Source organism: Amblyomma maculatum, unplaced genomic scaffold (genome assembly GCF_055883805.1).
Source record: "Amblyomma maculatum isolate TAMU_Amacu unplaced genomic scaffold, ASM5588380v1 scaffold_24, whole genome shotgun sequence".
Lineage (NCBI taxonomy): Eukaryota > Metazoa > Arthropoda > Arachnida > Ixodida > Ixodidae > Amblyomma > Amblyomma maculatum.
The window spans coordinates 735,197-757,024 of NW_028146749.1; the positions used below are offsets into that span (position 1 = coordinate 735,197).

The 21,828-nt window shown below is 43.8% G+C and overlaps 1 protein-coding gene across 6 annotated transcripts in view; it reads right to left on the reverse strand.

Moving 5' to 3' along the window:
- LOC146170950 (uncharacterized) overlaps positions 1-21,828 on the reverse strand; it is a 720,860-nt gene that overhangs the window by 452,864 nt on the left and 246,168 nt on the right. The window lies entirely within an intron of this gene.

The window sequence follows — 21,828 nt, forward strand, 5'->3', positions numbered from 1 at the left end:
TACAATTGTTGCGGCTCTCATCCGCTCTGATCTTTATCTGACCACAACAAACAAGTGAAAACAGGCAGCATTTTCTTTCTTGCCTTGTGGCGCAATCAACCACACTACAGCTTGCAGGAATATTTATGCTCGAAAACGCAGCACGTCCATTGCAGACGGTCCATACGCTTTTGCCTACACCACGAAAGTCACTGCTGTCGCCAGCACCTCCGCACCTCCACTGACGTCACGGACTGACGCTTGTCTGACTGCGCGCCCAGGGCCTGAAAAAGTTTCTCCGAAGTGCTACAGACAGCTGTTTTTGCATAATGACAGTAGCACTGTCTGGGACATGCGCGATAGTTCCGCGTCTACAAGATGTTTGCAAATTGTGTTGTTTGGTCTCCGTTTGTACCAACGTTGGTCTGTACAGCGTGATATGACGTTATAAGTACTGATCAATTTTCTTTCGTCAGGCATTTCTGCTATGTGCAACTTTCTAGAATCAAGGCCAATGCTTAACAATCAGCTGTTGATGCTTGGTCGATCGTTTCCTGACCAGTCCAGCGAGTCAACGTGAGCAGCTGTAAGATTTATACATTGTTGTGTAAGCAATTATTTGCTGATATAACGCCCGATAACGAAACATGATAACGAAACAGCCGAGCAATCATGCATGGACATAGAGAAATTGCAGAGAAATACAAGCAAGATGTTACTGCTTGTGCACACCTACTACGTGGTGCACTGGTGTTTATTCTTGTACTCTTTAGAATGAGAGTGAGTTGCAGACGGTTACAGAGATAAAAATTAACAGCATTTTTCAATAGTCTGAGTCAGAGTCATATGAAAATCTTCACTTCAGTACAACACTAATGTTGTCCAGCTATTTTTCATCTTCCATTGTACAGAAAGCTGACAGCTGAAATAAAGTTGCTGTGAAGGAATGCTGCTTCAAAATCGCCTAGGTGCTGGTAAACATGCATGTGGAAGTTAAATGAATGAATACAACTATATATAGGCTACTTTTGATGCATATAAAGTGCACTGAATATTTTTAAGGTTCTGTGTATATGAAGTTTATGGGTCATTTTCATGCGAGAGGTCTCCTGCGTGGCCTTCAGAAGGTAAACAAGGAGCTGGTGGCCCATTCGCTATCTCAAGCAATGCAAATATCTGCAAGGTAGGCAGAGGCTGGCCCAGCTAGCTACTTTTAGGTCCGTAAGGATCAGAAGTATGAAGTTGTAGTAAATACTGAAACCAACTTGCATCATGAAAAAGCCGAAGCAAGCTTTCTGCTCTCTGTACCATGCATTTTCTAGGTCTATTGAAGCTCACTTCTGAAGTCTGTACATTGGCATTTTGTCAAAATTTAATATTCCACACCCGCAGCCCTGCTTTGAGGTTATTAATCACAGGCTATAAAAAAATCTCGAAAAGCTTTGCTAGCTAGAGAAAACTAATATCAGGTGTTATTACTCTAACCACAGGAAAGGTTGCTCATTTACATCCAAAAACCTTTCCCCTTCCATGGTTGTATAATAAGGACTAGTTACTTTCACTTTTAGCTGTATTCTTTTTTTGCCCTTGTGCCTGACTGTTTCTCTTGGTGCCTGGAGCAAAGCATTGCTACAAGTGTTGAGACCTTGCATGTTTCATTTGATTTTTTCATTATGAAAACCACAAGACAAACTCACTTCATGCCTAGCTATTCGTTGTTGACTCCTTTACCTTGAACACACTATATATAGTGCATAAGTTATATACTACCTCATGTCATTGTTCATGCATTTACCAGCCTATGTGCTTATGGGAAACATACGAATGAGCGCAATCTAGATTTTCAGTTCAAACAGAACCCAACCACAAAGTACACAACAGCAAAACTTTACAGGCTGTAATTCCCTGCTTTGATTGGAAGCAACAAAAGCATGGTTTCACACGGAATTAAGCTCCCGGAGGATTCAAGAGATGCCATTAAAAAAAGTTTTTGTTTTAATACTGCTCTTCTTTTGACTTGCATAATGCAGTAATCAGTATTGGGAAATCAAGCATGGCAATTTCAAACATGGGGAGCTTCCACACTTGTAAGTAAATGATGGCTTAAAATGTCCCACACACTATGCTTGGTTAATTTTGTCTACGAGGTGTTTTCTCGCATGCACTGCAGTCTTGGAAAGTGAATATGTCTCTCTACGTCACTAGCATTAGTAAATGTTTTTGTCTCTGTAGTCTTGGCTGCATGCATGCAGAATGAATATGGCAGCTGCTAAAAATGCAACTCCAGTAAAGATCAAATGCTTGAGAAAAATTTTTATTTCTTTCATTATTCTTCTAATGTTTTCATTGATTGACAGTATAATGTTAATAATTCATGATACAGTTCTTTCGTCCTACAGTATTTATTCAGTATCTCTAGTGCATACATGATGAACAAAATCGATTGAGCTGTCAAGAGCATGTAGCTTTAAAAAAAAAAACGATGATTGTGCACCACTCTAAGGTTTCGAAGCAATGGCAAGTAAATCTAGATCTTCTGGAGGAGGAACACAACAGACTGTTAGAATCGCATGTCACGATTTTAGCTGCATGAGCAACTAAACGCGGTGTACACTATAGCTGGCCGTGCTTGCAGGCAGCGACAGAACACCTTAAGGCAAGGAACGCTGGCTGCTCCGACCCTCTGAGGCTGTGCAGCGTGACACGAGAAAGCGTTGTAAAAGCTGCAAAAAAGTGCAGAAAGTTCTCCTGGTATTTGCATGCTTTCAGCTCTTTGCCGTCGCAGCTACCACTCGCGCGACAGTCCGCTCGTACGTAACGCTAAACTGTGGCTGCTGGCAGTTTAATTATCCGGCTTCTGCTAGAGCAACATGTATAGAAAATGTTTTCTCTAGGATATTTTAGAGCTGCATGTAGCGACTGCATGACAACAGCAACGACAAACGAACTTTGGACGAATGAATGATGCACGATAAACTTCAGCGCGAGCAGACGACACGCGCTAAAATATGGTCGCACTTGCAACAATTTTTCATTCTTTTTCTTCAAATACAAAACGTTGAACAGGGTCACAATATGTGCGCAGATCGTTGTGACCATTTTAAGGCTTCGTTCGCGCTTATAACTCATGAAGAGTCGAATTCAAGGTTTTGGTGCCGACGCGCGTCTCGCCGATCGATACGGAAGTCACAATATTTTTAACGTGCCTCGCTGGAATAAACAAGAACACTAAGTACTAAGTAATTTGTACATAAGTACAAATAAACGACAGTTTGAAGGCTTGTAATTTCCAACAGTAATTGAACCAATAAAAAAATTTATTAGTTTTTTGATGTGCACAAAAATTAAGCAACGCTGTGCAATTAGCATCCTCAAAATGTTGGCAACAACAACATTTTTTAATTGTGTACAAGACACAGCTATCAGTAAGATGCAATAATAAATAATAACTACGAATATTTTGTTCAAAAGCGAAAACAACGCAGATAGTAGTCATAATTAACACGAAATGTTAGCAACCATGCTCTGCTAGGAAAGTCGGACCACAATCAAGTCTATTTTTCAACACTTTTTACATCTAAACGTGGCTACGTCATTTCCTGACTAACATCACATTATTTTTATCAGAGCAGTTTTTTTTCTTAGATAAGCGTCTAAAGTTTGCAAGAAAAATGGCACTAGAACAGCGCCTCTCGGCGGCAGCACATCTCAGGCAGCAAACTAAAGTAACGTTCGCCCTGAAACGTCTGGAATCGAACACTTATGCAAAGTCAGAGCACGTCTAGAAAGAAGCGACGACTGTGCCCGATTTCCAACGGCATTTTCTTCGTCATTGTGATGAACAAAAACGAAAGCTGGGCGAAGGATGGTTGCACGCACAGATATGGTACAGCCAGCTGCTAATAGCAGCTGGCTGTACCATATCTGTACCATATAAAAAGACATGGTCGCGCTGCAGCCCAACGAAGCATGCCACCCAACCGAAAGATTACGTTGGTCAGGCGCATAGCAGTAGACATCCAGCTGCTGATGCATTCAGAGTACCCACACCGAATGACAACCGTCGCATTCCAGGGAGAATCATTCGATCTGTTACTTCACATCCGCCCGGCACGATGAAATTCGAATTATATATCAAAACCAAAACACAACTGATTTTCAATGTGTGCATAGTTCTGTAAAAGACGCTGGTCATCACGAACAGTTTACGGCAATGCAACCGACCAAACGAAAAGCATTAAGAACAAAACGAAGAAAAAAGAAACATTCGCGACCACCTCTGTGCAACCATGGCTAGCGAGCCGCCGTTCAAATCCCGCGCGCCGCAGTGGGGTGACCGATCGAGTTGACCCAAAAACGTGAGGGAAAAAAAAAATAAAATAAAATAAAATAAAATTATATGTGCGTTTCTCAAACTTTTGTTAAAGAAACCTAGCCAGGCGGATTTCCGCCGAAGATGTTCTCACTTACTCATGTCCTTTTAGAACACTGTACTCATGTCACGTGTCAGAAGAGTGACGCCATGTTCTCATTCATTGTCATTGTGCACCACGAACACCACGAAACAATACCATGCACTTTTTGCCTTGGAAAAGTAGGCTGCTAACATCCACCAACTGGCCTCAAGTAGATTTCAATCGCCAGATTTCGGCTGTAAGTTTTGCTGTGTTCTAGATCTCCTCGCGATGTTCAGAAGTTCCATCCTACGCACGCGAAACTCTGGAGTGTCCGAAGTCGTGTTTCTGGGGCATAAGTTAACTACTTCACGTACTTCTGCTGTTTAGAATAAAATCCTATCCGTCAATATGACATAACTTTGATTCTTCTTTCGTGTGAGGAGCATATTTTTAGAAGCTCAGCCCTAATTAAATTCAGTCTGTGGGACCCGCGCGAGTCCTCTTTCGAAACGAGCGTGCATTCACATGGGCTTAGCTGGCGTAGTTTTAAAGAACTCGGCTTCCTCTTATCGTGCACAGCTCTGCTTGCTTGACCGAAATCTCGCTGCTAATTACTGAAGCTCAAGCCGTACTGCGTTCGGAGCTTTCTCGCAGAAAGCCGTACTCGCATCACGAGGCAGGGATATTCAGCAGGGGTACACGAGGCACTCGCATGCGTGCGGGGGCATTGTCTCAATCCAAATACGCTGTTCCGTCAGCGTGTCAACGACGTTTCAGATCGGAAAGTCCGATAATCAAATATAAGCTGCCTACATCACGGACATTGCAGTCCCAAAGAATGTTGTAACTTCGATCTATTTGTGGATTAACAGTGTGCTATGCTATGTTCGTTGGCCAAACTAACGACAGTCCTCTGCAAGCCTCATTGACTGACAGCCTCCATCCGATGCTGGTTTCAACGACGTCAAACTCCTGTCGTCTGCTCTCATCTTCTGCCCTTAATTGCTATTCATATGACGCGAAGATATTTTACAGCACAAAGGTTCTAAAGGCTTAATAAATTGCTGCATTCACATTGTAAGTGGAAGCAGAAAGAAACAATTCGATAGGAAAGCCTGGTGCTAAGGCAGAGGCAACGATGCCTAGGAATTTGATATCTTGCCAGTAAGCATAGAGGGCGCAAACAAAGCTGTACAAGCAATAAAAGGAGAAAAATGGTAGACAAAGATTTTCATTTGGAAAGCTGCAATGCACTGAAGTGGTAAGGTAATATGTTAGAGCATGTTAAAGAACCCCGGGCACTCGAGATTTAGTCGGAGTACACTCCACTATGGTTCATGTTGTTTTGCAATGTTCAACTTCATATATCAGCCTACATATATCTTCTAGAGGCTGTGGTCCTAGGGAGGAACCAGGGTAGTGAAACGCGTGGGGGAATAACAATGGGGAAGATTGCATTTAACAGCCACTATCAAGACTGCTTATTAGTATTCCTGAAGAGAAAGCATGTCTTGTCATTTAGAAAAATATATATTGTCAGCACTCATCAGGGGGCATCGAAATTGGGAGACATGACAAGGCACAAAATTCAATTTGAGGCAGCAGGGGGAGGTATATAGAGGAGTTCGCAGATGTAAGCACAAAGGTTAGGCAGACAGCGCAGTGGCCTGCTCACGAAACGAACAAGAGTAAATGGCATCCCAGCTGTAGTCATAGAGAAAAAATGAACATGAGAGGGCAGATAATCAAAGATAACCAGTGATGGTCCCTTAAGGCAACAGAAGAGAAGGTAAAGGCAGTGGAAGGGTGACAGAGCCATTTGGGTGGCTGAGATTAGAAAGGTTGTGAAGATAGGTTGTGAAGAAAGGTTGTGAGGGTTTTACATTAGGAGTGGCCATGTTTCACTGCAGAAGTCAAGGTTCAAATGATGACATAATCATATATAAGCATGCAAGCACAACTATAGCATTCTATTTATAACGGCTTTGGTGTCCAGCATGTGAAAGAAAGTGCATTCCTCACTTCGGCTAGCAGCAAGTTGACTCTCTAAAATACAACAATCTTTTCAAGTCTGGGAGGAAATCCTTGCTACTGGTTGCTTAATACACAGCACATAATGATTTGCAGTTGCCTTGTCACTCACTGTCTCACTCACTGTATTTGCCTTTTCTCCAAAGCACAAAGCCATGTCGGGACTGTGCACACCAACGCTTGGCTTTGAGACTACAGCTGTGATGTCAAATAGATAGACGTGTTTAACAGGAGATCAGGAATTATTTCATGTGCCAAGAGACTGACCAAACACCAAAATATCTACTCTACCTCTGCAAGCTATGCTTCTTCCACATACTAACTGACATAACATAAATTACCATAAAATAAGTTTGTCCATTTGCATAGGCTCCAGCATGCACACTTGTCAATTATTTCTCCAAATGAGCTGAAAACAGGTAGAATATTCACATTCCAAGAAAGGTAGTAATCATATTCTCTCTTCAAGTATACTTAAGGAAACCCTATTTATATGAAAGTTATAATCTCCCAAGCTCTAGTTTATATCTGTCGAAGGGTAACAAACTGGATTCCAAGAGAAGGAAAGCATAACAGGGGCAGCAGAATGCTAGGTGAGCGGATGAGGTTAAGAAGTTCGCAGGGGTCAGGTGGATACAGCTAGCACAGGACGGGGTTAATTGGAGGAATATGGGAGAGGCCATCGCCTTGCAGTGGGTATAGTCAGGCTGATGATGATGATGAATGCTCAATTTTTAGAGATGCACAAGGCATCGAAGTCAGTCACTCTTCCCTTTATTCCCTCTACTGTAAGTAGTGAATGGCTCAGTTTTTTACTTTAACTGCATCTTCATTTAACTAGCTGCACTTAACATCCATTCCAATCAGTCATCACTGACGTGTATTTACAGGTACTACACTGTACACGTCACATGTGCAGTAGCCTAAGCCATCTTTGCATAGTCAGAACCTCGTCAGAACTAATCTAGGTGTAAAGGATTCCCATGCTTTCCATTTTTCTTTGACAGGGACTTTCGTGATGCATTAAACACAGAAAAGCATATAAATCAGAGACAAGCGTATACTAAACAATACATGGACAAAAGGAGAGCCCTAAAGACTTCTAGCATTATGGTGATTGTTCAGTCTGCCAACTGACTCAGCCTCAAGGGAGACGGAGCTTTCTTCTTTGTATGGAATGTTGTAAGATGGCCAAGCCCTTTTCCCATTCGGACAAGATTGGAAAAAGTGGAATGCCTTAAAGCTAAGCAAAGCAACCAGGGAATCCCATAAATACTGACCAAATCAATCCAAATGCAATTCAGAAAGCAAATTTATTGATTTTAACAAATATGTATCGCAGGCACCCGATGATGCCACTACGTCCAGGGCATCTCACATGCCAGACACTTCATCGCAGTCTTCTTCTGGGACCCCCTCCAGAAGTCCTGACCAGTCCTACTTCTTCGGTCAACATGCCTAGCCATCTGGACCCTTCCCTCAAACATCAGTGAACACCCCTCTGACCACTCTGGAGTGCAGTGAGTGATAACTGAACTGCGGGTGCACAGTTCGGTGACATTCAGCATTGCTTGCCCAGTGCCTTGCCTTCAGAAGCAAAAGGTGCTTACTCTGCTGCTGACAGTCACCTGAGTACTTTGCCGAGAACTGAATGCCAGCCTTTTCCGGAGGATATGAGGACAAAGAGAAATTTCAACCCACCTCAACGATCTGAAGAATAAGTGCCTTCAACACCTGGTTGCACATGGTTTCAATGAACTCCACATGAACACAGCTTACGGCTCACTGTGATTAATGAACATTACTAATCTTTTTTCTTGTTTCACAGTTGCTGTGGGTTTAAGAAACTGTAGTCGGTCAGCACATCTCTTCAGCAGTGGTATCACTACGGTCAGCTGCACTCGGTGCAGCGGCTAGCAATACTTTCTCGGAATATACCCTTACAGGGCACAGCTATACTGCCTTGGTCCACTTCAAGCATACCATCCTTCAGCCATTCCTCAGCACATACCTTGCAACAGGTAATTCAGTTATCAACAACATCAATAACCTGCTCAGTGAGCATTAAATTTTCTTCAAGTTATAAGGAGGAGAAATATGAACGTTGAAAATTTGTTTTGAGAGCATAAGAGCACTGGTAAAGAGATAACCATTATGATGGTAGACATGGATGAATGTGGTGATTAAATGATGGAGAAATTAGCAGTGCAAGAATAAATAAAAAATAATCAAACCTGAATGATGCTGATGGTTTAGAAAGTTTACAGAAATATGCTTAGGTGCAGCAGGATTAGCTGAAATGGCAACAGGCCGACGGCTGTCCCAAACCTCTCGGAGAACCTGCACAGATGTCTGCTGGAATGACCTCAAAGAAACCTATGATCAAATGATGCAAACACTGTCTGAGCATGTGAAAGTCTGTGTACTCATGTGTAGATGCGATTAGGGACAACTAAAGTGGAGAATGGTGCAAGGCCTACTCGAACATAGGAAAAAGAACAACATATATTCGAGTAGTGATTAAGAAAACTAAGTAATCAATAAAGGCACTCGGCACATAATAGCGAAAAGTGCAAAATTATCTTTACTACAATTACAAGATATTGCTAGAAAAAGAAAGCAGATTCCTGGGTAGCTGATAGCCGAATTTGTAGCAAAATCATCCAGTTTTCGCTTATCTCGTGTTCCAATTGTTTGCTCTAGGCACAGTATGGTTTTATGTTATTGTTTGTTTGTTTTTTGTTCTACTGGTGGGGACTTCTTCCATATGTCCTTAGCAGAACTACGTTATTGGGTTTATCTTGAGTTTGGTTTATCTTTTAGACATGTGTTGAAATACCTGGCGCATGGTCACTGAGTGAGAGGTGTTTCTTCGACCATGTATCAGTTGCTAGTGCGCTCTTGTCCGTCTGGCTCTTTTTTGTGTGTTTTGTGTTTTGTGTGCGCTATTTTAGATGGATCGCAACCAACCGGCCCAAATTTCGACATTACTAGCTGTGAAGACAAGCCGACACTTTCAGCACCGAGCCTCTTTGCCAATAACAAGCGTGTCAAACCCTTTTCAAACACAAGCACACTTGAAGCATTAAGAAGGTGATGCCATGAAGGTGCCAATAACTAGAAATTTGCTCAAGGATGTTGGAAAGCCGTACAGGGCCTATTGCCAACTTAGTGAAATTGAGGCAGTCCAGCAATGCTGAAGCGAAAGCATGAGGCACTGGTAGAAGGCAGCAAAGTAGAAAGGCAGAAGGAGGAAATGGCTACCCTTCATTGCCGCCTATCCTCCCTGAAGGCACTACTTACCAATGCCCGAGAACTTATCAGCACAAGCGTAGGATCAAAGGACATGCAGAAGGCAAAGAACATCAGAGTACTCCAAACTGTGAACTCCAAACTGGTGCTTGAGCGTATCAAAGTTGTAGACTACATGTTTGATCCTATGAAGTCAAATGAGGCAAAAGCTTTAGTCAACCTTGGCATTCAGTTATGAAATGCACCAGCAAGCTTTCCATTTTCTGCTAGCCTCTACCAAATTGTTTCTCAGATCAGCTGTGATATCTTATACACGTGTAGATGTTTTTTGTGTTTTCCTTGTCGTAAAATCATGCATAGTCAAGAAAGGATTGAATGCTGAGTAAAAAGAATCAGATCTTGGTTTTTTGTATGTCAGCAATAGAACACTGAAATTATTAAAGTCGTTCGTCCTGTAAATATGCTCCATGGCACAATTAGGCTGCTACACAATTCATTTTATTTCTCTAAAGCTTCTCCAAACTGGCAATATTACTGCTTACTGAGCTGCTCCAAAATTCTCAAGCCTGCTTCCACCCCTGACAGTGCTACATCAGCTTACAATATATTCCAAGGTACTTCTCTAAGCTAGCTCTGTGAGAACATTCATCAGTACACTGAGAAGAAGAGGGCTCAGTGCAGAACTCTGGTGCAGTCCTACAGTGACATCTGAGCTGCCAGTTCTGTCAAGAAAGCTGCAACTCTTTGTCCTAGTTATGTTATCCGTTTCCTGAACAAGCATGCATATTTCTCTCAAACATTCTTCTCTCCATGGCTTCTCCATACTCCTTGCCTGGAGCTGTATCATAAGCCTCGTTTTGTCTATGAATATTGTATAATATGCTGGCTGGCTCTCGCTTTAATTTTGGTGTTGGTTTCCTGTGACCAAATGTTCCATAGGTAGTTGAATGTCTCAGTACAGCAACAAATTGCTAGGGCGATATATTCACTTCTACTGTCAGTCTCGTGTCCAACACTCTTTTAAGGACCCTCATGGTGTGCGACATCACCTTTATCCCTTGAAATTTTTGCTGTCTTCGGTACCTCCTTTATATTTGTAGTCGGAAATAATGACTTTTTCTTGCTATTTATCTAGCTGTTCTGAGCTGTACTTGTTATTGATGAACGTGTCGATGGTGTCAATGATGAGTCACATTCATCCAGCCCGATGTCACTGTGCCCGCAATGCCTAAGATGAGTTACTTTTGGAAACTGCATTCAGTGCAGTCTTCTACATTACAGGGTGGGAGCTGTACTCGTAAAAAAAAAAAAAAAAAAATGCATTTCACTTCTTTAGCGTTTGTTGAGCTTAAGGCAGGCTTTTCAGAATGATGTCATACATTAATGATGTCTAGGAAAAAAAGAAAAAGCTACTTCTTACAGCAGCTTAGACAGCAGCACTGCCAACAATCTAGAATTTATTTCCAACAGTGATTCTCACTTTGTTTGCGACTTTTGTGCACTGAGGAAACGCTGACAGCTGAGAGTGCCTTGGCTAGAGAGAGAGTCACCCCCAAAAGGAGCTTTTTCTTTTCTAAAATTTTTGTGTTTAATCTACCCAGAAACCTATAAATTGATACATTATCAGAACCAGAATGACATGCTAAAAACTATGCTGCCATAAAAAAAGTCTAGCCGTATCAATATTTTTTTCAGGAGTTAATCTGGTGACTGAAAAGTTACGCTTTAGTCATGATGTCACATGTGAACACCTTCACTTTGCAGCACCTTACTTAGTCCACCATCCTTTCCATTCTTCATCCCTCTCAATGCATGTTCTACATCTGCTCGATAGATTAGAGATTTGGGACAAGTGCCGACGAGGATGAAAAATATGCATTCTGTAATGTTTATTTATTGCAAGATATTGCATCAACTTGTAGACTCCTAATATTTAAATAAAATAGATTATACGGACAGTTGAGGAGTCTTCACCAATACCTACTGTTAGTTTTGTTGTGACTTTCTCCTGCGGGCTCTTGTAAGTGCTTTTTAATTCAAAAGCATCAAGAGTGCCATGAAGATAAAATTTGTTTACCGAGTGTTTACATACCATGCTGGGCAGCTAGCAAAGTGTAGAGAAGGTAATCCCCCTCTGCACTTTTAGGTGAAAAAAAGAAAGAGAAGGTGCAAGAGGGTGGAAAGAAGCTGGTGGCAGGCGATGGGTGGTTCAGAGGCTTGCTAGGGATGACAATGTTATGTATCTGATGACACTGGTAGCAGCAGTGGAAAGTTAAATAAAATTGCCAACTGTTTCCTTAACGTGCTCCTCATTACTGCACAAGCAGAGTCGACAGGGCGAGTGCTTTCGCATATCCCCTGCATCAATACAACTGATTGCCCCTAAACATTTTTCGCTAGTGCAGCGCTGCTGTAGATAAGAATGCAACTACAGTCTCCATTTTGAGATTCCAGGATGCATTTGCAATTTTCTTTTTCTGGTTTTCTCTCCTCATATAGGATTAGTGCACCCTTTGGCTCTGCCAATATCTTTTACAATGTGAAGATGTGAAGAGCATCATGAAGATAAATTGAGGCTCAAAACACCTTTTATACACATCGATGAGTGGCATCATGCGAAACAAAACATTATTTGATGCTTGGGAAGCTGTGTACATACCCTGCTATTTCACAGTGAGATGGGTTCATTAGCCATAAAGTACACATGTAGCTACTGGTGTGTAGGTTACAATAAATGTCTCCTGCTGCATGACGCTCCTCATGCAGTATGCAATCCTTTAACTAGGCTTCTTTAAATGTCACACATGTCCACAGCATTTTAGGGACAGCAAAGAGAAACACTGCCATGTCAGTCTGATAGACTAGTCCTCCCCAATAACACATACCACCTTCACTAGGAACACAGCTCTCATAACAGAAAATTCTGTGAAGAGAAAGAAAACCACTGACAATACTCAGGGCTGGAAGCGCTGCTCCAATTGCGCCATTCTTCTCTAAACTACTCCAAACCGTTTGCTGCGATCAAATTTAGAACAACGCAGGAACGATAGCAGTGGACTGGTAGCATCGATAACACTTCTTGTACTGGGCTCAATACAAACAATTTTCGGAAACTGGGGAAGTGTGGAGCATAATTTAAAATTTTTTTGCAAGTGAGATTAATATGAGCCACAAGCGATTGGAGCTAACTGTGAAAAAGTGCACTCTGTATGTGACATAGTATATCTTCCTAGGCTTTTGATTCGCCCGTTGAGAGAGCAGCAAGTGAAGCAAGTAGCGATAACTACCGTGTTAGCATAGTTGGGACCGTTACAAAACTTGTTCAGTGGTAAAAAGTACACAAGTTCTTCTAATGATATTGCTTTAAAAACAAGCAAGTACTTCACCATCGAACCTCTTTCTCAATGATAAGCGCGTGAGGCCTATGTCAGGAAAAAGCATACTTGAAGCTTTGTAAGGTGCCAAAGGTGCCAATCGCTAGAAAACTTCGCAGGGGTGTCAGAAGGCCATACAGGGCCTATCGCTTAAAACTGAAACCCCTAGCATTGCTTCAGCAAAAACATAACGAGAGGCAATGAAGTAAAGAAGCTGAAAGAGGAGAAAGCAACCCTTTAGTGCCATCTATCCTCCCTGAAGGCACTATCGGTCAGTGCTCGGGAATTTATAAGCACGGGCATAGAATCAGAGAACGTGCACAAGCTAGTGGAAATGTGCCCATTGATCTGAATGCCCAAACTAGCGGCGCCGCTTGAGTGCTTCAAAATGGTAGACTCCACATTTGAATCAAGTCAAAATCGGCAAAAGCTTTAGGTCAGACTTGTTCAGTCGTGAGGTGCATAAGCAAGCGTTTCATTGCAGTCTGTTACGAATGGTTGCTTAGATTAGTCTGTGTTGTTTTAAACATCATTACATGTTTTGGCCATTTGTCGTGTCTTGTCAGAGGTGTGTGCATAGTTAGCAAAGCACTGAACATGGCATAAAAAAGAATAAAAATGGATTTTTTGTAGGTAAGGAATAGAAAACTAAAGTCTTCAAGCACGTTTCGACCGAGAAACGTGCTCCAAAACTCTTGTTTGATTGCTCCAAAGCAGCTCCAAATTGGCTTCAATACTACTCCCTGAGCTGCTCCAAAATGCATCACCACTATATACTCTAAACCCGGCATCCAACGAACTATGTATAAGACAACTGCAACTGAAGAAACCAAGCAAATGATTGTTGAAAAGACTGAATATTAGCACACTTCATAAATTATTTTTCCACTGCATATGCCATTATGTGGAAGTATTAATGGATTGAAACTGTATTTACTCTCCAGAAAGAATCCTTTTTTTTTTTTTTTTTTTTCGCTTTACAAATATTCCCGCTACATTTTATTTGACACGCGGAGTGCATTCGATGCCAGCCACAAATGGCCGTAGCTTTAATCACTTCTGTGCCCTGCTTGGTTGTGCTTGCATGCATCCACCGTGCGACAAGAAAGTTACATTGCAAAGCGATGAAAACAGAGCAGCGAGAAAAAGCTGCTTCATTTTGTTGTTTCAAACAGAGAAAGCCTACAATCCACAGTCCTGAGCATAATCTGTATTAGATTTATGTGCTTGTCAGGTTTCTCACAGTTTGCGGCAGTGGTTTGAAACCCACCTCTCTGGCCGACCTTGCGCACTTCAACTAGAGGCGAGCACAGGCCGAACTTTTGAGCCCGAGCCCGGCCTGGGCCCGAAGCTACAGACCCCAGCCCGACCCAGCTTGACTCTTAAAGGGATTGAGCTTTGCCCGGCCCGGCACTCAAATTTAAGGCCCGGGAGTGGCCCGGCCTGTCATGCTATAATTGCAGTTGAAGCTATGAAAAAGAAAAATACTAATTTCATGATGAGTTTTATGCAACATCTTAGAATGTTGCGTTCTCTAGTTTTAAATGGCGAATTAGCTGAATATGTAGAGGCATAGCACATATGTAGAATTAACGTATTGTGCAAAAACAAGTTATGCATTAAATTCAGGCATTTGCGGTGCGTCTGGATATAATGAACCCAATTGTAAAGCTGAAGTTACTTTTGGTGTGACAACTTTTTTCTGGAATGTCTAACACGTTCTTTGATAGGAAAGCAAGTTTTCAGTAAACATCTTGTTGGCCTCTTCAAAAGTGCGCTAGCACTGAACTTAAAACAGGGGTTGGTTTTGTGGTCAATTACTCGGTGAGCTCGCCTGGCTCACTCCGAGCCTTTCACGTGAACTCTTCGCAACGAGAGAAACAGGATGAAACTTGCACTGCAGATGCATTTAGCTGTGTCCCCCTTCAAAAGAGGTCATGTCGAGTTAGAAGAAAGCCATAACAGAGACGTTAAGGCAACAGCATGGCGCGAATCTTGAAATGGGTAACATCTGCACCGATGTTACCAAATGTTACCAAGCAGCCCTTGTGCTCGATCAGTGATGACTACGAAATATCCGCTCGCGGCGAGGAGGCGGGGAAGAAAGATGGGCCGATGCTGGGAATGACGGGAGAACTCGAAAGCTCTCGCGTGGGGAAGACACGGGAAAATGCTACCATTCTAGACGCTTATCGTACTATGGCCGTGTTCGCGCTTTCGCAAAAGTTGCATGTGTTCGTGATCATGCTGTCTGGCTCGGCCCGGCCCGCCCGAGACAGATATATCTTGGCCCAGGCCCGGTCCGAGCCCGAGGGAGAGGACTTCGGAGCGGTCAGAGCCTGGGCGCGGGCCGGGTGCGGGCTTTCGGGCCGGCCCGAGCCAGTGCACAGCTCTAACTCCAAACACCTGCGCTACCCCTGGGCTTTATATTTGCTGTACTCGGGGACAACTTTCTGTGACTATGTAGTGGAAGCCGTGAGCGTGAGGCGCCGGCTTCCACATACGCACTGCACTGCTTGCACGGCTCACGAACCACAGGCGCAGGCCATAGATAATTGCGGAAGATCACGGTGTGCATGGCGGTATCTGATCTTAGGCGCACCAACACCGATCGCAGTTGTGCTCCAGTCGCCGTTCCTCAGTGAAATCTCGGTTGATTCGACCCGCGAAATTAGCGATCGTCCAAATAGACCTCACATAACCTGAATTTTACGGAACAGTGGTACGTGCCCGCGCACCTCAGGCGTACGCGTAGGCGTGACGACGTTCAGAAGACCCCATTGCCCAGCAGCACAGTTTGCGCTTCTCTTCCGCTAAATTCAAGCTTTCCCGCCGCTGCCACTGCCATCGGGCGCGAGCATCGACCATTCACGCCGTTTCAGACACGTCAGTACGCATCACTGGCCTTTTAGTTTTATTTCGGGATGACGTCACGCCGTTCTAACGCCTACTTGTATTTTTATCTCTTGCATTACATTGCATGGTAAAAAAAAAAAAAAAAAAAAAACTATTTTTGAAACTTTAGACGGCTTCCGCTCCGTCATTTCCTGTGACGTATCCCTCGGAATCCGCTGACGGCTGGCCCCGTCGCAGCGGTCGCACCGGCCCGTCGCAGTGGCTCCGCGATGAGAGCGGCCAGCAGTCCTGTCGGTGTGCGGCTGAAATCGCAATCTGCTGCGGCAAGAATCGCATCATGTGAAACGGACAATGCAACGGGGCCGTTTGTAACGAGAGCATGGCTGCTGCTCCATCGCACAGGTAAAAGCGGTGGCACTTGCGATCTTAAAGCATAATGCGTTGTACCCGAAAGTGTGCGAAAAAAAAAAAAAAAAGACAATCCGCGAAGAATCGTCGCCGTAACTTAGCATCAATCTCAGATGTATAAACAACCATATTCCAGGTTCTGCCATGCAAATAAATGGTTTGCAGCGGTTCTTCTTCTCTTCTTTTTTTTTTTTTTTTTTTTTTTTTGGGGGGGGGGGGGGAGGGGGGAGAGATTATCGATACTTTACTGTATTCGCAATTTTGCCTCCGCTTTCTTTTAGCTATTTTCATTATGTTTCTAAAGATCTGGAGTGGAATAATATAGCGACTCTATTCCATCCGAAAAGTATCCATTGCATCGCCTTCTCTGCCATTGGCCGGTTAAAATTTGCATAATAAGGCTGCGTTGCAGGACGTCAGAAGTAATTTTACGTAGCCGTCACCTCATACGGTGTTTTGACGTCATCGCCTATTGAATGGAATAGATTTTGGAATCGCTATATTATTCCACCCCTGTACTTTCCTTTTCGTGCAAAATTACCACTAGGCGTCTCTCATTGGCTGAGTCGCTTTGAGGCGTTAAACATCACAAACCAAACTAAAATTACCACTAGCGCACCGCCTACATCTCTGGATCTTATTCAAAATATCTCGTTTTTCGCCACGCTGTGGTGCCACTGAGCGTCAGGGCCGGATTATCCAGCGTTCAAAGGGTTCAAATGAACCGGTCCCTCCGTTCAGCCGAAAAAAAAAAAAAAAAAAAAAAAAAAAAAGACGGATTTCGAGGTTTAGTCCGAGAAAAATCAAATCGTCTTCCTGACACTCCGTGATCATAATTAGAGCTTATTGCAATGTCGAATGCTTCAAAAGCTGTTCGTCGAATCGGAAGCTTACCTAATCCCAAAGCCAACCTCATATTTCTACAGTCAAAGTACTGAACTTCGTACTGGCCCAAACAATGAGAAAACAATTTCCACAATGGTTTCAGCTGATCCTAACCGGTACTTGACTGGTATTAACTGCTTCCGGATGCCTACCAGTTGGAAGCCATTGTGTCCCGTTTGCTGACCAAGTAGACTAAAACGGGTCCTGGCTGGCTTTCAGTTGGGATTCATCTCGTACCAGCTACATTACTGCTGTTGAGGTCAGCTGTACATCTGTTATTAACCAGAGCGTAAGCAGTGACAGCTGTCACAAAAGCAATACATTATTAGAGATTATGACTGCTCATAGCTGACAGATGCCCCAGTATTTGTCGCTGCTGTGAGTGGAAATGGCGAAATACACTTTACGGGTCTGTTTTCATTAACTTCGTCGTCTTTGTCATCGGTACTGTTTTTATTTGTTTATGGGGTTTGTCGTCCCAAATCGACCGAGGCTACGAGGGAGGCCGTAGTGAAGGGCTCCGGAGTTTTCGACCACCTTCGGTTATTTAACGTGCACTGACACCACACGGACGTCTTGATTTTCGCCTCTATAGAAAAGCGGCCGCCGCGGTTGCGATTCGATCCAGCATCCTTGGGCGCAGTATAGTCAAGCGCCCTAACCACAGAAGCGGAGCTGTCATCGATACAATCATCATTATCGTCATCAGTTATAAGTACTATCACTTTCATTGCCACTACCATCTTTATCACGAAATACAGCGACATTGTCATCTTTATACTGTCATCACTATCACTAACTGCGGCGTCATTTTCAGCGGATGGGTATAGAGAAGTGAAATTACGATCTGTTCCTCACGTGCCCTACATGGACGTTATGCTCAGGTGGTGGTCGGGAGTATAGTGGTTCGATTCCCGGTGAAGTTTAAAGGAAAGTGCGTGTACACTGTCCTATAATACACTCGAAGGCGGAGCTTAAGTTCCCACTCTATTTCCGTGCATCTGTCCACCCTATTTTTTCCGACCGCCATAAGTTGCAGATTCGCGCATAAATCTGCAAACAGAACGAGAATGAAAGGTTTATCATGATGATGATAAGGAAGACGAGGTTTTGGAGCACGAGAGAGACTCGGCGCCATGTTGGCATATCGATAACCAGTGAGAGCCGAGGATTAAACGCAGAGAGGTGTCCGTCCTTCTTTAAAATGTTTGGTGCCGAAACCCAGCACCTGCACTCCTATACCGACCTACGGCGGCTGCTCAGGCGAACGAGCTGCATATACGCTATCTTGTAAAATGTAAATTTATTCTGTAAACTGAAAGCATAAAAAGTGTCTGATACATGCTAAGTGTTTCCTTGTATTTTCGAAATGGGGAAATTATGAGCAAAATTTAAGTATATTGTCTTTTAAATGTGCTTACTCTGAATAAAATGTAAATCTTCATTACTGATAATTTGAGAGTGTTAAAGCTTTATTTCGTGCCAGTTCAGCAGCACGGTACGAGAGTAGCGCGGTGTTCAGTAGCGATGTTATTTTTTACAGGCGCACCCATTTCGAGAAGATTTAGCGCCGCGCATTATGGCAGCGTTTAGAGTGATGAATATTATTCCCTGTGCTTTCAGTTAGCATATAGACATAATCTTAGGCGAGCCTCAGTTTGTCTTGCTGGATTAATTCGAAAACATATATTCCATGACTGGCAGCGTATTTACGGTAAGAAATTGTCAATAGCTTAAGAGCAAGACCCATCGCTACTTCGTCTGTGCTCACACGCAGCCAATCGTCCTGTGGTATCGACTTATCCAAGAAAATATCTCCTCGAGGAATTTATTTTTCATGCTTCGTATTCTGATTTTTGAGGGAGGATATTGGGTGTCCTGTGATATCCTAGAAGAGCTGTTCGTGAACTCGGCGGTAAAGTTTGTGCTCAGGCGATGTTCGTAAACAATCCGCAGATTCTTCGAGTAAATATGGTTTGTATTCTTTTCTGTCAAAGATAACAACATGGAGCGGATGGGTATGTGTTGAGACAAGGTATGAGACAAGAACAGTTGCGTAAGCACCTTGCGATGTCTCGGAGGGGTCTCTCTCTGAGCTCCGCTCGGACCGTCGCGCAAGCGCGGCCGTCGAAGCGGTGCCGTATTCCCGCCAAAAGGCGCCAATGAGAACAGCCACTGGGACGCCAGGGCGGAGCTGTGGCCCGAACGACAGTGACAAGTCGTCGGAGCCCCTCTCCGCCGCCTCAGGCGGGAGAAAGGGAACGAGGAGAACATCTGGGAAGCGGACGGCGGCCGCGCAAAGGGCAGCCGCAGCAAGCCCGAATCCCACAAGGTTCCCCGCGCTGTTACCGTGAGCTCGCAATCAATACATTTCGGGGTGCTCTCTACAAAATAGACCAAAAATAGCCCCTTTCCACCTTCATTTTTCAAAAACAAAAAAGTGCGTTAAATCGGGACAGATCATGGAATTGATTTCGTTATTTCGAGTTGGTCAAAGCATTGCATCCTATGGGCATTTGACGGTTTGTGGGTAGACGCCGTAGCGGAGGACTCCGGAAATTTCGACCACCTGGGGTTCTTTAACGTGCACTGACATCGCACAACAGACGGGCTCCTTGCTTTTCGCCTCCACCGAAAAGCGGCCGCCGAGGCCGGGATTCGATCCCGCACCCTTGGGAACAGTAGTCGAGCGCTGTAACCACTGCGCCACCCCGGCGGGTCTATGGGCGTTTGGGAGGGAATTATGATATATTGGTTAAATCGGGTTTCGTTAAATCTGGGTGTTTGAACGCAAACTCGGTCATCCTTTCAGTGCGATTCGTTCGGAAGGACAATAAACAAACGAAGTGCTTGTTTGTTCACCGAAAAATGCGCGAATGCACAAGTATGCACACAAAACTCTCCCTACAAACAAGAACGATCACTTCCTGCTCACGCATGACGTCTCTCTCTTTGTTCTTTGCTTGCCTCCAAAACCCATTTTGTGACGTGTTCAAGGCGGAAGAAAGGCGTGCCGCTCGTCCTTTTCGATCGCTTATCGCATTCCACCTGCCAACAACTGGACGACGTTGAGACAAACAGCGCAAACACCATACACGAGACCTGCACACCAGGCCGAAATACACGCCCATCGCATGTGCATCTCATACGTTATCTGTGACTCTGTGCCATAGGCGCCGGGAGGGACTAATATTGAACGATGTCATCAGGGGGCAGCATATGTTTTTCGTACTTTTTTTCACAAATCAACTAAAGACGTACAGTTGCCGAAAAGCTAGAAGAACACAGCCTTGAGCACAGCTTGAAATTAATGCAGTCAAGGCAGAAAGCTGGCTTGCAATTATTAATTGATGAGATTCAAATTATTGCCGCGGGTATACATATATTGGTGTCCCACCAACAGAGGGGAGGCTGCTCACCGTAACCGCGCTAGCCTACGAGGCGCTAAATATGAAAACACGTTCGATACGTCATGCGTTTCCCGCCTTATAAAAAAAACTTTGGTTATAGAGTCCTTGCATGTGTTTCCTGGAATCTGCAAGCAGTGCGCGGAAAGCTGGCAAAGCGACAACGAGTAGGACACGGGCGCCGCCGCTTTCGACTATCAACTCGACTATCAACTATCCCTCAAACATCAGTGAACACCCCTCTGGCCACTCTGGAGTGGAGTGAGTGATAACTGAACTGGGGGCCCATATTGTGCTTCTGCGAAGTGCATAGTTCTGTGACAGCCAGCATTGCTTGCCCAGTGTCTTGCCTTCAGAAACAAAAGGTGCTTACTCTGCTGCTGACAGTCACCTGAGTACTTTGCCGAGAACTGAATGCCAGCCTTCTCCGGAGGATACGAGGACAAAGAGAAATTTCAACCCACCGCAACGATGTGAAGAATAAATGCCTTCACCACCTGGTTGCACATGGTTTCAATGAACTCCACATGAACACAGCTTACGGGTCACTGTTAACAATGAACAATAGTAATCCTTTTTCTTGTGTCACAGTTGCTGTGGGTTTAATAAACTGTGCAGCGGCTAGCAATACTTTCTCGGAATATACCCTTGCAGTGCACAGGTATACTGGCTTGGTCCACTTCAAGCATACCATCCTTCAGCCATACCTCAGCACATAACTTGGGACAGGTAATTCAGTTATCAGCAACATCAATATCCTGCTCAGTGAGCATTACATTTTCAAGTTAAAAGGAGGAGAAAAAAGAACGTTCAAAATTTGTTTTCAGAGCATAAGAGCACTGGTGAAGAGATAACTATTATGACGGTATAAGACATGGATGAAAGTGGTGATTAAATGACGGAGAAATTAGCAGTGCCAAAAATAAATAAGTAATCAAATCTGAATGATGCAGATGGTTTAGAAAGTTTACAGAAATATGCTTAGGTGTAAGCAGGATAGTTAAGCGGGCGAGTTGGTGATACATCATCCAAAAAACAGCGCGAACAAACAGGGACGAAAGGTTCCTGTGGTTTCTTCCTTTCGTCCCCGTTTGTTCGCGCTGTTTTTTGGATGGTGTAAGCAGGATTAGCTGAAATGGCAACAGGCCGAGGGCTGTCCCAAACCTCTCCGAGGACCTGCACAGATCTCTGCTGGAATGAACAGAAAGAAACTTTACCGAAAGAACATTGACAAGGGAG